Source organism: Notamacropus eugenii, chromosome 6 (genome assembly GCF_028372415.1).
Source record: "Notamacropus eugenii isolate mMacEug1 chromosome 6, mMacEug1.pri_v2, whole genome shotgun sequence".
In the NCBI taxonomy this organism is placed as follows: domain Eukaryota; kingdom Metazoa; phylum Chordata; class Mammalia; order Diprotodontia; family Macropodidae; genus Notamacropus; species Notamacropus eugenii.
The window spans coordinates 1,792,583-1,805,138 of NC_092877.1; positions in this window are offsets into that span (position 1 = coordinate 1,792,583).

Genomic DNA, 12,556 nt, shown 5'->3' on the forward strand with positions numbered 1-12,556 from the left:
CCAGCTCTGAGTCAATGCCCTGAGTAGGGTCATAAAGGGGTTTAGCAATAAAATCAAAATTAGGAATCCAGAGTCCACAAAATCCAGTCATTTCTAAAAACACTTGAACTTGTTTCCTAGTAGCTGGAACAGGGATAGACAGGATTATTCTTTTTTTCTCAGAGGTTAAGGAGAGAGAGGTGGGTGTGAGTTCATGGCCCAGATACCTTATGGACTGGCATGCAATCTGGACTTTGTTCCAAGAGACCCTGTAGTTTTGAATGCCTAAGAAATTAAGGGCTTCTGAGGCAGCAGCCAAAGAAGCCTCCTGGGTGGGGCTACAAATAAGAATATCATGAACATACTGAATGAAGCTACTGCCTGCTAGTTTCAGGTGCCTTAAATCCCTTCCCAAAGCCTGGCCAAATAAATGAGGGTTATCTCTAAAGCTTTGGGGCAAGACTATCCGTGTGAGCTGATATGGACTGTATTCCCCAGGAAAAGTACATTCAAAAGCAGAAATAACTTGTGAGTATTCTCCATTAGGGTTTTTTGTGGGAAGAATTGCAGTGTTGCAAGGAGATGAACAAAGGACAAAGATTCTATACTTAAGGAATTTTTCAATTAAAGGTTGTGGTCCTTCCCAGGCCTCTGTCTCAATCAGGTACTGGCTGAGATAGGGGAGCACTTTAGGGTCTGCGATACTAACAATGGCTGGGGTGGCAGAAGTAGCTCTCTCTGGAATTCCAGTGTCCCAAATATTTGGCCTGACTGTCTCCCACACTCTCAAGCAAAATGGGGCATACATAGTGAACAGTGGCAAAAGGGGAATGAGAGGTTTAACTAGAGATAATTAGCTCCCCAATTTCACCATCAGGTCCCTTCCCAACAAGGGGGCAGGGTGAGAGGAGGGCATAAGGAAGGGGTGATTAAACAACAGATTCTCAAGCAGGCTGGGGAGGTGATATGTCTGGAGACATTTCTTAGCTTCCCCTTCAATGCCTATGACCCAAGGGGTCAAGGGACAGGTAGGGCCAGAGTGACTGGTTAAAGCAGAGAATTTAGCCATGTTAAAGTGGGTAACCTTACCTTCAGCCTTCGTTTTTGTCCAGGGATTGGTGAGAGAGGTGGAGAAAGTGGGAGCACTGTCAGCACCCAGGCTTTCCCGATGGTCCAAGTCTTGAGAACACTGGAGGACAGGGTACTGGGGGGCGGCTCCACCACTTTTCCCACCTGAGGGACAATCTTTCCTCCAATGTCCCTCCTGGTCACATGGGCACGGTTCCACAGGCCTTGGTTTCTGGGGCTCCCTCTGGGGGGGGGGGGCACCCTGGAGGGGCTCTGCTTGGACCAGTGACCCTCCTTGTGGCAACGAAAGCAGGTTTCCCCACTGCCCAAGTAGCCAGCCTTCCTCCAAAGGGGTGCCCTGGAGGGATGCTCCCTGGGTCTCTTCCTGGCCAAGGCAGCAGCCAGGAATTGAGCATCCTCCCTGGCCCTGGCCCTTCTCCTTCATTCTCTTTCCTATACTGCAACGAGGTCTCTGTTGTTAAAGACTCCAAAGGCCATCTCTAGTAACTGGGCCTGAGGTATTTGGGGTCCCATTGCCAGTTTCTGCAGTTTCCTCCAAATATCTGGAGCAGACTACCAGTTCGAGCAGAACTTGAAATTAGCAGCCTTCCTGGTCAGGGAACCATAAATGATGAAGTTAAGGGGTGATCAGGGACCCCAAGATAGAGACAGTCCAGGTCGTGCTCAAATGAATTTGACTCAAACCTTCTTAAAGCCAAAGAAAACAAAGTTTATTAAGGATTCGCCTAATTGGGTTGCCTCTCAAGGAGCATAAGCATTTGTAACACTTGTATTCACAAGCAGACCAGATAGACTCCCCGCTAGACAGGGTCTGAGCTGGATTGAATCTGAGCCCAGTAGAGATATTTTCAAGAGAAATCACTATTTCATGAAAAAGCTGGCCTTTTTAAGATTCTTTATGTGGTTTCTTCAAAGTTACACCAAATAACAGGTGGAAGCTCAGGATTATAATCTCCTGAATTTCAAAAACATGAAAAATAATGCATTCATCATGAACATTTGAATATATTAAAAATAAGTTTTTATCTTCCCTGAGGGGGTCAGAGGTAGACAAAGGAATGACTAACAATAATTTTATTAACTTTTAAAGTTTAATACTACTTGTTACTGGAATGAAAGGCCAACTATCTAAGTTTTTCCTGGACCAGATAATTCTTTCACTCCATCCTTTTGTGGGTTTTACTTCTCCAGAATTTGTTTTAGGGCATTATTTAAAGGTTTTCAGAGGTGTTTGCGGAAGAATTGAGACAAGTACCTGTCCTTGGTCTGCAATCTTGGCTCTGCACTCACATAGGGCTATTTAGAACAGAAAAGACCTCTGAATCCAAAACAACAAGGAACACGTCATTGTCAGCCAGGATATTTGAAGATAGAGGATTGGCCTATTGGGGAATGCAAATGAGGCTGTTTTACTGAAGCACTTGATGGTATGGGCAAATAGAAGAGTTAATCTGAAGAGATTGTCTATTATTACATTAGTATAAGCATGTTATAGCACTTGACTGACATTTCTAAGCAAGGATTATTTATGAATGAAAGCAGATATTTTCTTTATCATTTTCCTTTTTTTTTTTTTTGCTGGGATTTGGGGGTTTTTTTTGGTATTAGATAAGTTAGAATCATTTTTCCACATCTTACATAAGGCCATTTGTCCTCAACCTCAGCTTCTAGTGCTTCACTCCAAAATTACTTGACATTTCAAGATGAAGAACCAGGGCATAAGGAACAGAGAGCTCACGCTAGCCATAGGTTTAAATGTCATTTCTCACACATTTTCGCTGTGAGTGCAGCCAAGTCTATTCACATATAAATGCTCTATACAATTCTAACACCTCAATTCATTTGCAGAGAAGGTGTTGGTACAATCACAGATTCACTTTTCCTTCGTTGTTTTTCTTTATTTTTTCACTGTAAATTTGTTACGTGATGGGGGGCCGAAAGAGTCAAAAATTAAAGCATCCAGACAAGGAGGAGGGAAGATAAAAGAATGCCAGGCTGTCCCTTCCGCACATTCACAAGCTTCCCACTGCAGGCAGCAGCAGCTCTGGCTCCCACTCCAGGATGCTCCATCCCTGGGCTCCAGTAGCCATGTACAGCCTAAGAACAAGCCTCCCCTCCTCTGGGAACTGGGCAGCAGTGGTGCACCTGGAAGAGCTCCAGTGAGGTACCCCCGAGACCCAATGCCCGTGGCCTCCCCACCTCTTGTGCTACTGGGCTGCCTGCCCTGACCCCCTGTGCACCTTGTGCTGGCAAGCCCTGCTCTTCTCTTTCAAACCCTCCACCTTGTTCAGTTTGGCCTCTGGGTGCTATTCTGCTCTGGGCAGACCCCAGAAGTGCAGCTGGAACTGGTCGCTGCTCTGCCTCTATGACTTACGACCCAGCGCACCTCATGGCCAGCAGGAAGGCCCAGGAGTCTTGGGTACATTAGGGCCACCTCATCTTGGCTGTTGCCGACTTTGACTTGAACATCATTAAGGACACATCAGGGCATGTGGGGTCACGACCCTATTCCTGGAAGTCAACTACATCTCGCTTACAATGAAAATGATGATGAGGCACTGCAAGGATGAAGGGGGCCTTTGTCTAGCTCAGGTATTCATGCAGTCAGCCATCCTCAGCACTGACTTGCCAGTGTGAGTGAAAGTTTGAATAAAGACTACTCTTCATAAGGGCTTCACGAATACACCTTTAATGAAAAGCAGAAGACAAAAACACGTTCTGAGAATTTCATGTCTTTATACCATGCTCTCCAATTGACTTATCAATGGAAACATTTGGAGAAATGGACAGTTATTCCCCAACCTCCCTTTCATTTCAGTTTATTTCACATGTCTAAAAATCATCTTAAGGAAATACTTTTTTAATACTCATACTTGACTATAAAATAATTTTATTGCCTTTGAAAAACTCTTTTGAGGGAGATGTCACTTTGCTCATGATTTCATAAGAGAAAAACAACTGCCTACATTATTGGATAAACATAAGTTTCCCCTTAGTCCCCCCCAAAAAGGAAGAAAGTATGATTAATAAGTGCATAGTATGCATGCATTCATATGTAGGGGAGCAGGAGAGGACTGTTATTGCTTAGAGAATAAATATTAGGAGAGTATCTGACCTCTTTTGGTCGCCAAAATCTACTTGATGAAATTATGGCATGTGAAACTATATCTAAGAAAAATCTCCCTATGAAATACATGTACATACCCCTGTCGCACCAATGCAACATTCACAGCACCTACTGCAGGTATGAATAGACCTGGGTAATTCTTAATTGCAAAATACAACAGAGTATTCACATGAAAGACAGAGCTAAAATATTTATTCAAACACCAGAAAGCCAAATCCATCATAGCAATAAAGAAATCTATCATAGTAATCAAGAAGTCTATTCAAATCATCAGATGTTCTCACAAACAGGCTCCCCTGAGCAAAATGTCCTTCTCTCACTCATACTCAGCTGCCTCCTTTCTCTGTCCTTCCTAGCTCTGACTGTTGCACCCTTCCTGTTACATCCCTTGCTGTTCCACCCTTCAATAAATGCATCTCACCACAAGCTTCATGTGATTCAAATTCACGTGACTTAAACTTTCATGCAACCTCAGCAGATCACATAGGACTATTAATGGAAAGGGAAAGATGTTCCCATACTTTTAAAATACATGAATTCCATTAAAAATACATTAACAATACAATCTCTTGCCAGGAGGATATCTTGTGTGAATAGTGTGCAGTGCGTGTTTGTGTGTGTGTGTGTGTGTGTGTGTGTGTGTGTGTGTGTGAGAGAGAGAGAGAGAGAGAGAGAGAGACAGAGAGACAGAGAGACAGAGAGACAGAGAGAGAGAGGGAGAGAGAGAGAGACAGAGAGAGCACTGCTGCTTACTTCCTGTAGAGATATTATCAGGAAGTTTTTGATCAATTCCTGATCAGTAACTGTAGTTTACTCTATGATGACTGATAACTCTAAATCAAGATAAACAGAGTATGAAAAAGAGATTTTTTTCTCTATGATATAGGCAAATGAATGTTTAAGTGTCTTTGATTCCATTCTTCTCACAAGGATTCCTTTCTTTTAAAATTCTAGATAGGAAGTATATCAAAAAACAGGGAAACAGATTTATACTTCTTTGAACCTCAGAAGAAAATTGTAACATAAAGACAAAAACACATGTTGAACTGCCTATACTTGCCAAGTAACTTGAGAGTTCATATTCACCTTAAATTTCTGGAAGGAGAAATTTGTCACAAGAAGGTGGAGTACAAAGACACACATACACTAGCTGTTACTCCACAGCCTATAAAATCTCTGTAAAGAAAAACTCTCAACAAATTCTAGAGCAGGAGAAGCCACAGAACAAAAGAGTGTAGGAGATTTCTAGCCAAGAGTGACCTGAAAGGCCAACAGGAAAGATCTGTTGCATTGGACATGAATCAGAGCCCAGCCCAGCCTTGGGCACATGACATGAGAAGGAGGAAAACTGAACAGGCTTCATGGACAGAATCTCTAGCAGCAGTACAGATCCCTCAACCCAAAGGCTCCAAAGGTCAGTGAGAGGGTCTTTTTGACTGAGAAAGGAGCATGGTCTCCCCATAACTCAGGCGTCCTCAGGTGGCAGCAGTGGAGGCAGTAGCTAGCCAGGGCTGCTAACACAGGCAGTAACCCTCATCCACTGTTGAAGGTCTCATTTTAAACCCCCTGAGGGAACTGAGCCTTATGTGGCAGCTCTGCCCCCACCTGAGCAGCTGATCTTAATCTCACACTGAATAACTGCCCTACCCGTGCCTAAAGCCCCTGAGGGTTTGGAGCACCTCATCTGAATCTCAGACTCCAGTGCTGGCTTGGCAGAACTGGAGGCTAGGTGGTTGTGGAGAGGAAACTCAGAAGTCAAGTAACTGACTGTGAAAATGCCCAGAAAAGGAAAAAAAAAATAAGACCATAGAAGGTTACTTTCTTGGGGAACAGTTGTCTTCCCCCATCCTTTCAGATAAGGAAAAACAAGGCATACTGTCACAGAAAGTCAAGGCCTCTGCCTCCAGGCCTCCAAAGGGCACTTAAACCAGGCTCAGGCAGTAGAAGACCTTAAAAAACAAGTTAGCAGCTTAGTAAAGGAGACCCAAAAAAAATGCTGAGGAAAATAACAGCTTTAAAAAGAGGCTCACTCAATTGAAAAAAGAGATCCAAAAAGCCAATGAGTTTAAGGAGACTTTAAAAAGCAGAATTAGCCAAATGGAGAATTTTCAAAAGCTTACTGAACAAAATAATTCCTTGAAAGAGAGTAGTGAGTTCAGGAAAATGAAAGACTTCGTGATAAACCAAGTAGTTAGAAAACAAAATCAAAAGTTTGAAAAAATAGAAGATAATGTGAAACATCTCATTGGAAAAAAACTGACCTGGAAAATAGATTCAGGAGGGGGTGGAGCCAAGATGGCGGAGTACAAAGACACACATACGCTAGCTCTGAACACACAGCCCATAAATTATCTGTAAAGAAGAACTCCCAACAAATTCTGGAGCAGCAGAAGCCACAGAACAAAAGAGCAGACAATATTTCTGTTCAAGAGAGCCCTGAAAACCTCTCGCAAAAGGTCCGTCATGCCCCGGACCCAGAGCCAAGCCCAGCCCTGCCTTTGCCACGCGGCTCCTAGAGGAGCGGATCTGAGGGGGCTTCAGGGATGGAATCTCCAGCAGCCACGCAGGTCCCTCCACCCACGGGCCCCAAAGGTTGGTGAGAGGGTCTTCTCGGCTTGCTGAGAGGGGAGTGAGGTCCCCCCATAACTCAGGCCCCCTCGGGAGGCAGCAGAGCAGGCAGGAACAGACCAGTGTTCCCCAAGCAGGCAGGAGCACAGATCCGTTGTTGGAAGTCTCCACATAAACCCCATGAGGGAACTGAGCCCGTGAGGCATCCCTGCCATGACCTGAGCACCTGAACTTAATCTCACACTGAATAGAAGCCCTGCATCTGCTGAAAGCCCTGAGGCTGGGAAGCAGCATTTGAATCTCAAACCCCAAGTACTGGCTGGACGGATCTGGAGGCAAAGTGGGTGTGAAGATAATACTCAGAAGTCAAGCCACTGGATGGGAAAATGCCCAGAAAAAGGAAAAAAAATAAGACATTAGAAGGTTACTTCCTTGGTGAACAGGTATTTCCCCCTTCCTTTCTGATGAGGAAGAGCAACGTTTACCATCAGGGAAAGACACAACAGTCAAGGCTTCTGTATCCCAGCCCACTCAATGGGCTCAGGCCATGGAAGAGCTCAAAAAGGATTTTGAAAATCAACTTAGAGAGGTGGAGGAAAAACTGGGAAGAGAAATGAGAGAGATGAAAGAAAAGCATGAAAAGCAGGTCCACACCCTGCTAAAGGAGACCCAAAAGAATGCTGAAGAAAATAACACCTTGAAAAACAGGCTAACTCAATGGGCAAAAGCGGTTCAAAAAGCCAATGAGGAGAAGAATGCTTTCAAAAACAGAATTAGCCAAATGGAAAAGGAGATTCAAAAGCTCACTGAAGAAAATAGTTCTTTCAAAATTAGAATGGAACAGATGGAGGCCAATGACTTTATGAGAAACCAAGAAATCACAAAACAAAACCAAAAGAATGAAAAATAGAAGATAATGTGAAATATCTCATTGGAAAAACAACTGACTTGGAAAATAGATCCAGGAGAGACAATTTAAAAATTATGAGCTTACCTGAAAGCCATGATCAAAAAAAGAGCCTAGACTTTATCTTTCATGAAATTATCAAGGAAAACTGCCCTGAGATTTTAGAACCAGAGGGCAAAATATGTATTCAAGGAATCCATAGATCACTGCCTGAAAGAGATCCAAAAAGAGAAACTCCTAGGAACATTGTGGCCACCTTCCAGATTTCCCAGGTCAGGGAGAAAATAGTTCAAGCAGCTAGAAAGAAACAATTCAAGTATTGTGGAAATACAATCAACATAACACAAGATCTAGCAGCTTCTACATTAAGGGATCGAAGGGCATGGAATAGGATATTCCAGAAGTCAAAGGAACTAGGACTAAAACCAAGAATCACCTACCCAGCAAAACTGAGTAAAATACTTCAGGGGAAAAAAATGGTCTTTCAATGAAATTGAGGACTTTCAAGCATTCTTGATGAAAAGACCAGAGCTGAAAAGAAAATTTGACTTTCAAACACAAGAATGAAGAGAAGCATGAAAAGGTAAACAGCAAAGAGAAGTCATAAGGGACTTACTAAAGTTGAACTGTTTACATTCCTACGTGGAAAGGCAATATTTGTAACTCTCAAAACTTTTCAGTGTCTGGGTACCAGGTGGGATTACACACACACACATGCGCACACTCACACACACACACACACACACACACAGAGACAGAGTACACGGAGTGAATTGAAGAGGATGGGATCATATCTTAAAAAAATGAAATCAAGCAGTGAGAGAGAAATATATTGGGAGGAGAAAGGGAGAAATGGAATGGGGCAAATTATCTCTCATAAAAGAGGCAAGCAAAAGACTTACTAGTGGAGGGAAAAAGAGGGGAGGTGAGAGAAAAACATGAAGTTTACTCTCATCACATTTCACTAAAAGAAGGAATAAAATGCACACTTATTTTGGTATGAAAACCTATCTTACAATACAACAAAAGTGGGGGATAAGGGGATAAGCAGGGTGGGGGGTGATGGAAGGGAGGGCATGGGGAGGAGGGAGCAATTTGAGGTCAACACTCATGGGGAGGGACAGGATCAAAAGACAGAATAGAAGTAATGGGGGACAGGATAGGATGGAGGGAAATATAATTAGTCTTATGCAACATGACTGTTATGGAAGTCATTTGCAAAACTACACAGATATGGCCTATATTGAATTGCTTGCCTTCCAAAGGGAAGGGGTGGGGAGGGAGGGAGGGAGGAAGAGAAGTTGAAAATCAAAGTTTTAGGAACTGTCGAGTACTGTTCTTGCTACTAGGAAACAAGAAATACAAGTGAAGGGTTATAGAAAGTTATTTGGCTCTACAGGATAAAAGAGAAGATGGAGACAAGGGCAGAGAGGGATGATAGAAGAGAGGGCAGATTGGTGATAGGGGCAATTAGAATGCTCGATGTTTTGGGGTGGGGGGAGGGGACAAAAGGGGAGAAAATTTGGAACCCAAAATTTTGTGAAAATGAATATTAAAAGTTAAATTAAAAATAAATAAATAAATAAAAAAGAAAATAGATTCAGGAGAAACAATTTAAAAATTATGGGACTACCTGAAAGACATGATCAAAAAAAGATCCTAGACATTATCTTCCAGGAAATTATCAAGGAAAATTGTCCTAATATTCTAGAAGCAGAAGGCAAAGTAAATATTGAAAGAATCCACTGATCACCTCCAGAAAGAGACCTGAACAGAGAAACTCCTAGGAATATTCTAGGCAAATTTCAGAGTTCCCAGATCAAAGAGAAAATACTGCAAGCAGCTAGAAAGAAACAATTTGAGTACTGTGGAAATACAATCAGTTATAACACAGGATCTGTCAGCTTCAATATTAAGGGATCAAAGGGCTTGGAATGGGATGTTCCAGAGGTCAAAGGACCTGGAATTGAAACCAAAAATCACCTATCAGCAAATGTGAGTATGACACTTCAAGGGAATAAATGGTCATTAAGTGATATAGAGGACTTTCAATCACTCCTATTGAGGAAAAGACCAGGTCTGTATAGAAAATTTCACTTTACTATACAGGAATCAAGAGAAACATGAAAAGGTAAACAGGAAAGAAACATTGTAAAAGACTCTCTAAAGCTGAACTGTTTACATTACTACATGGAATGAAAATATTTTTAACTCTTGAATCTTTTGTCAGTGTTTGGGTAGATGGGGAGATTGTACATACACACACACACATAGACATATATAGACAGGGAGAACAGGGTGTGTTGAATCAGAAGAGTTGATATCCACACAAAAAATAAAATAAAATAAAATAAAAATTAAGGGGTGAAGGAGGAAAATAGTGGGAAGTGAAAGCGAGAAATGGAACAGAGAAGGCTATAACTCATAAAAGAGATAAGAAAAATCTTGTTCAATAGAGGAGAAAAGGGAGACAGAGAGAGGGGAAAAATGAAGCTACTCTCTCCACATGTGGCTGAAGGAGGGAAAAACGTTCACTAAATTGGAGATGAAAATTTATATCACACTACAGGAAAGTAGGGGAGGAGGTGACAAGTGGGGTGAGGGGAATGACAGAAGGGAGGGCAAATGGGAGAGGGGTGTTACTACAAATAAACACTTTCAAGAAGGGACATGGTCAATTGAGGGGGAAAAATAAGGGAGGATAGAGTAGGACAGAGGGCAATATAATAAGTATTACACAACACCATTATCATGGAAGTCTTTTGCAAAACAACATATATTTAGTCTGTGTTGAATTGCTTGCCTTCTCACTGGGGTTGGGGAGGGAGAGAAGTTGGAATTCAAAGTATTAGTAATGAATGTTGAGAATGTTTATTGCATATTATCGAGAAATAAGAAATACAGGGAATGAGGTATAGAAATTTATCTTTCCCTACAAGAAAAAAGAGAAGATGGGGATAAGGGAAGGGTGGGGTGTGATAGACAGGAGGGTGCACTGAGAGAAAGAGTAATCCATACGCAAGGTATCAGGAAGCAAGGGGAGATGAGTTATGGTGAGAAAAAATGGACATGTTAAAAAGTGAGGTAAAAGCAATTAGTATCAAAACAATTGACTGAATTAATTACTGAGAATAAATCAATGACATCTTTAGTTTGGGGAAAAGAATTTTAGTCTATATTTCCTAGAGGAAGGTAACCTTGGGCAAAATTTGGCATTGATGGAAAACTGAAGGTTTTAATAGTAAATTTGATTTTATGATTGCCATTTAATCAGGAGCTAGAACATGTACAGAAAGGCATGTAAGCCACTCAAGACTTGCCTCAAAAGATATTCCTTACCTAAAGTAAATAATCATATTTCAAACCTAGTTATTGGAATTTGCCATTTTTAGATGCTATGGGACAATTAAGTGACTATTCTTCTGAGTCGAACTCCAGGTATGGATAGCAAGAAAGGTGGTCTGAGCCTCCAATCCATGATGCCAGTAAGCCTGTGAGATGCTGGTATGAACTGCAAAAAGTGATCTCATGGGAAGGGTGGGAGAGCAGCTGTTCAGCCTGGGCTGAGGCAAGATTCTCCTGACTCAGTTTCCCCACTGACACTTATCAGACTTTAAGCCTGACTGAATGTAAGTGGGCAATCTAATCCTTCCTGGAATCGACATGAAGTTGGGGAGATATTGTATCCCTGTAATGTCCCTACCCTTGGTGGCAATTTCCTATAATCAAAAGGTTTGTAAGGTTAATTCCAGGTCTATTAAATTATGGATTACTGGTAGGGGAAGATCCGAGGTTAAGTCTAAAATTAAGCTATTAGGCATAGGACTTTACACCAAAAAAACTAAGTTAGGTTCTTTTAATTCTTAGCAATACTGTGAAGACAATTAGGTCAAGGGCTTGTGAAGTTATCATACATAAATGTTATTTGTGTCTCAGTTGGCTAATGTTTAAAAAAAATTCTATTGTGGTCCATATTGTAAATGCTTTAAAAAGAAGTATCACCTGACCAAAAGTTTGAATTGTTTTACAAACTGTGTTGAAAATGAAAAATAAAAAAATTTAAAATGCAACTAAAAATTGCTTTATAAAGTAGCAATTATCAAAACTACTTGGTAAGGAATAGAAGGGTAGACCTGTGGAATAGTTTAGGTATGCAAGACACAGTAGTCAATGAATATAACAATCTACTGTTTCATATACCCAAGGACCCCAGCTTCTGGGATAAGAACTCACTGTTTGACAAAAATTGCTGGAAAAACTGGATAACAGTGTGCCAAAAACTAGGCATAGACCAATGCTTGATATCGTACACAAGAATAAAGTCCAAATGAGTACATGATCTAGGTATAAAGACTGATACTATAAACAAATTAGTGGAGCAAGAAATAGTGTATTTATCAGATTTATGGAGAAGGGAAGAATTTTTGACTAACCAAGAGACAGAAAATATTATGCAGTGAAAAATGGATAATTTTGATTACATGAAATTTAAAAGTTTTTGCACAAACAAACCCAATGCAACCAAGATTAAGAGGTAAGCAGAAAACTGGGAAAGAATTTTTGCAGCTAGTGTCTATGATGAAGGCCTCATTTCTAAAATATGTAGAGAACTGAGTCAAATGTACAAGAATGCAAGTCATTCCCCAATTCAAAAATGGTAAAAAGATATGAACAGGTAGTTTTCAGAAGAAGAAACCAAAGCTATCTATAGAAATATGAAAAAATACTCTAAATCACTATTGATTAGAGAGATGCAAATCAAAACTACTCTGAGAAACTACATCACACCTATCAGATTGACTAACATGACAAAACAGGATGATGATAAATGTTGGAGAAGATGTGGGAGAGTTTGATCACCAGTTCATTGTTGGTGGAGCTGAGAG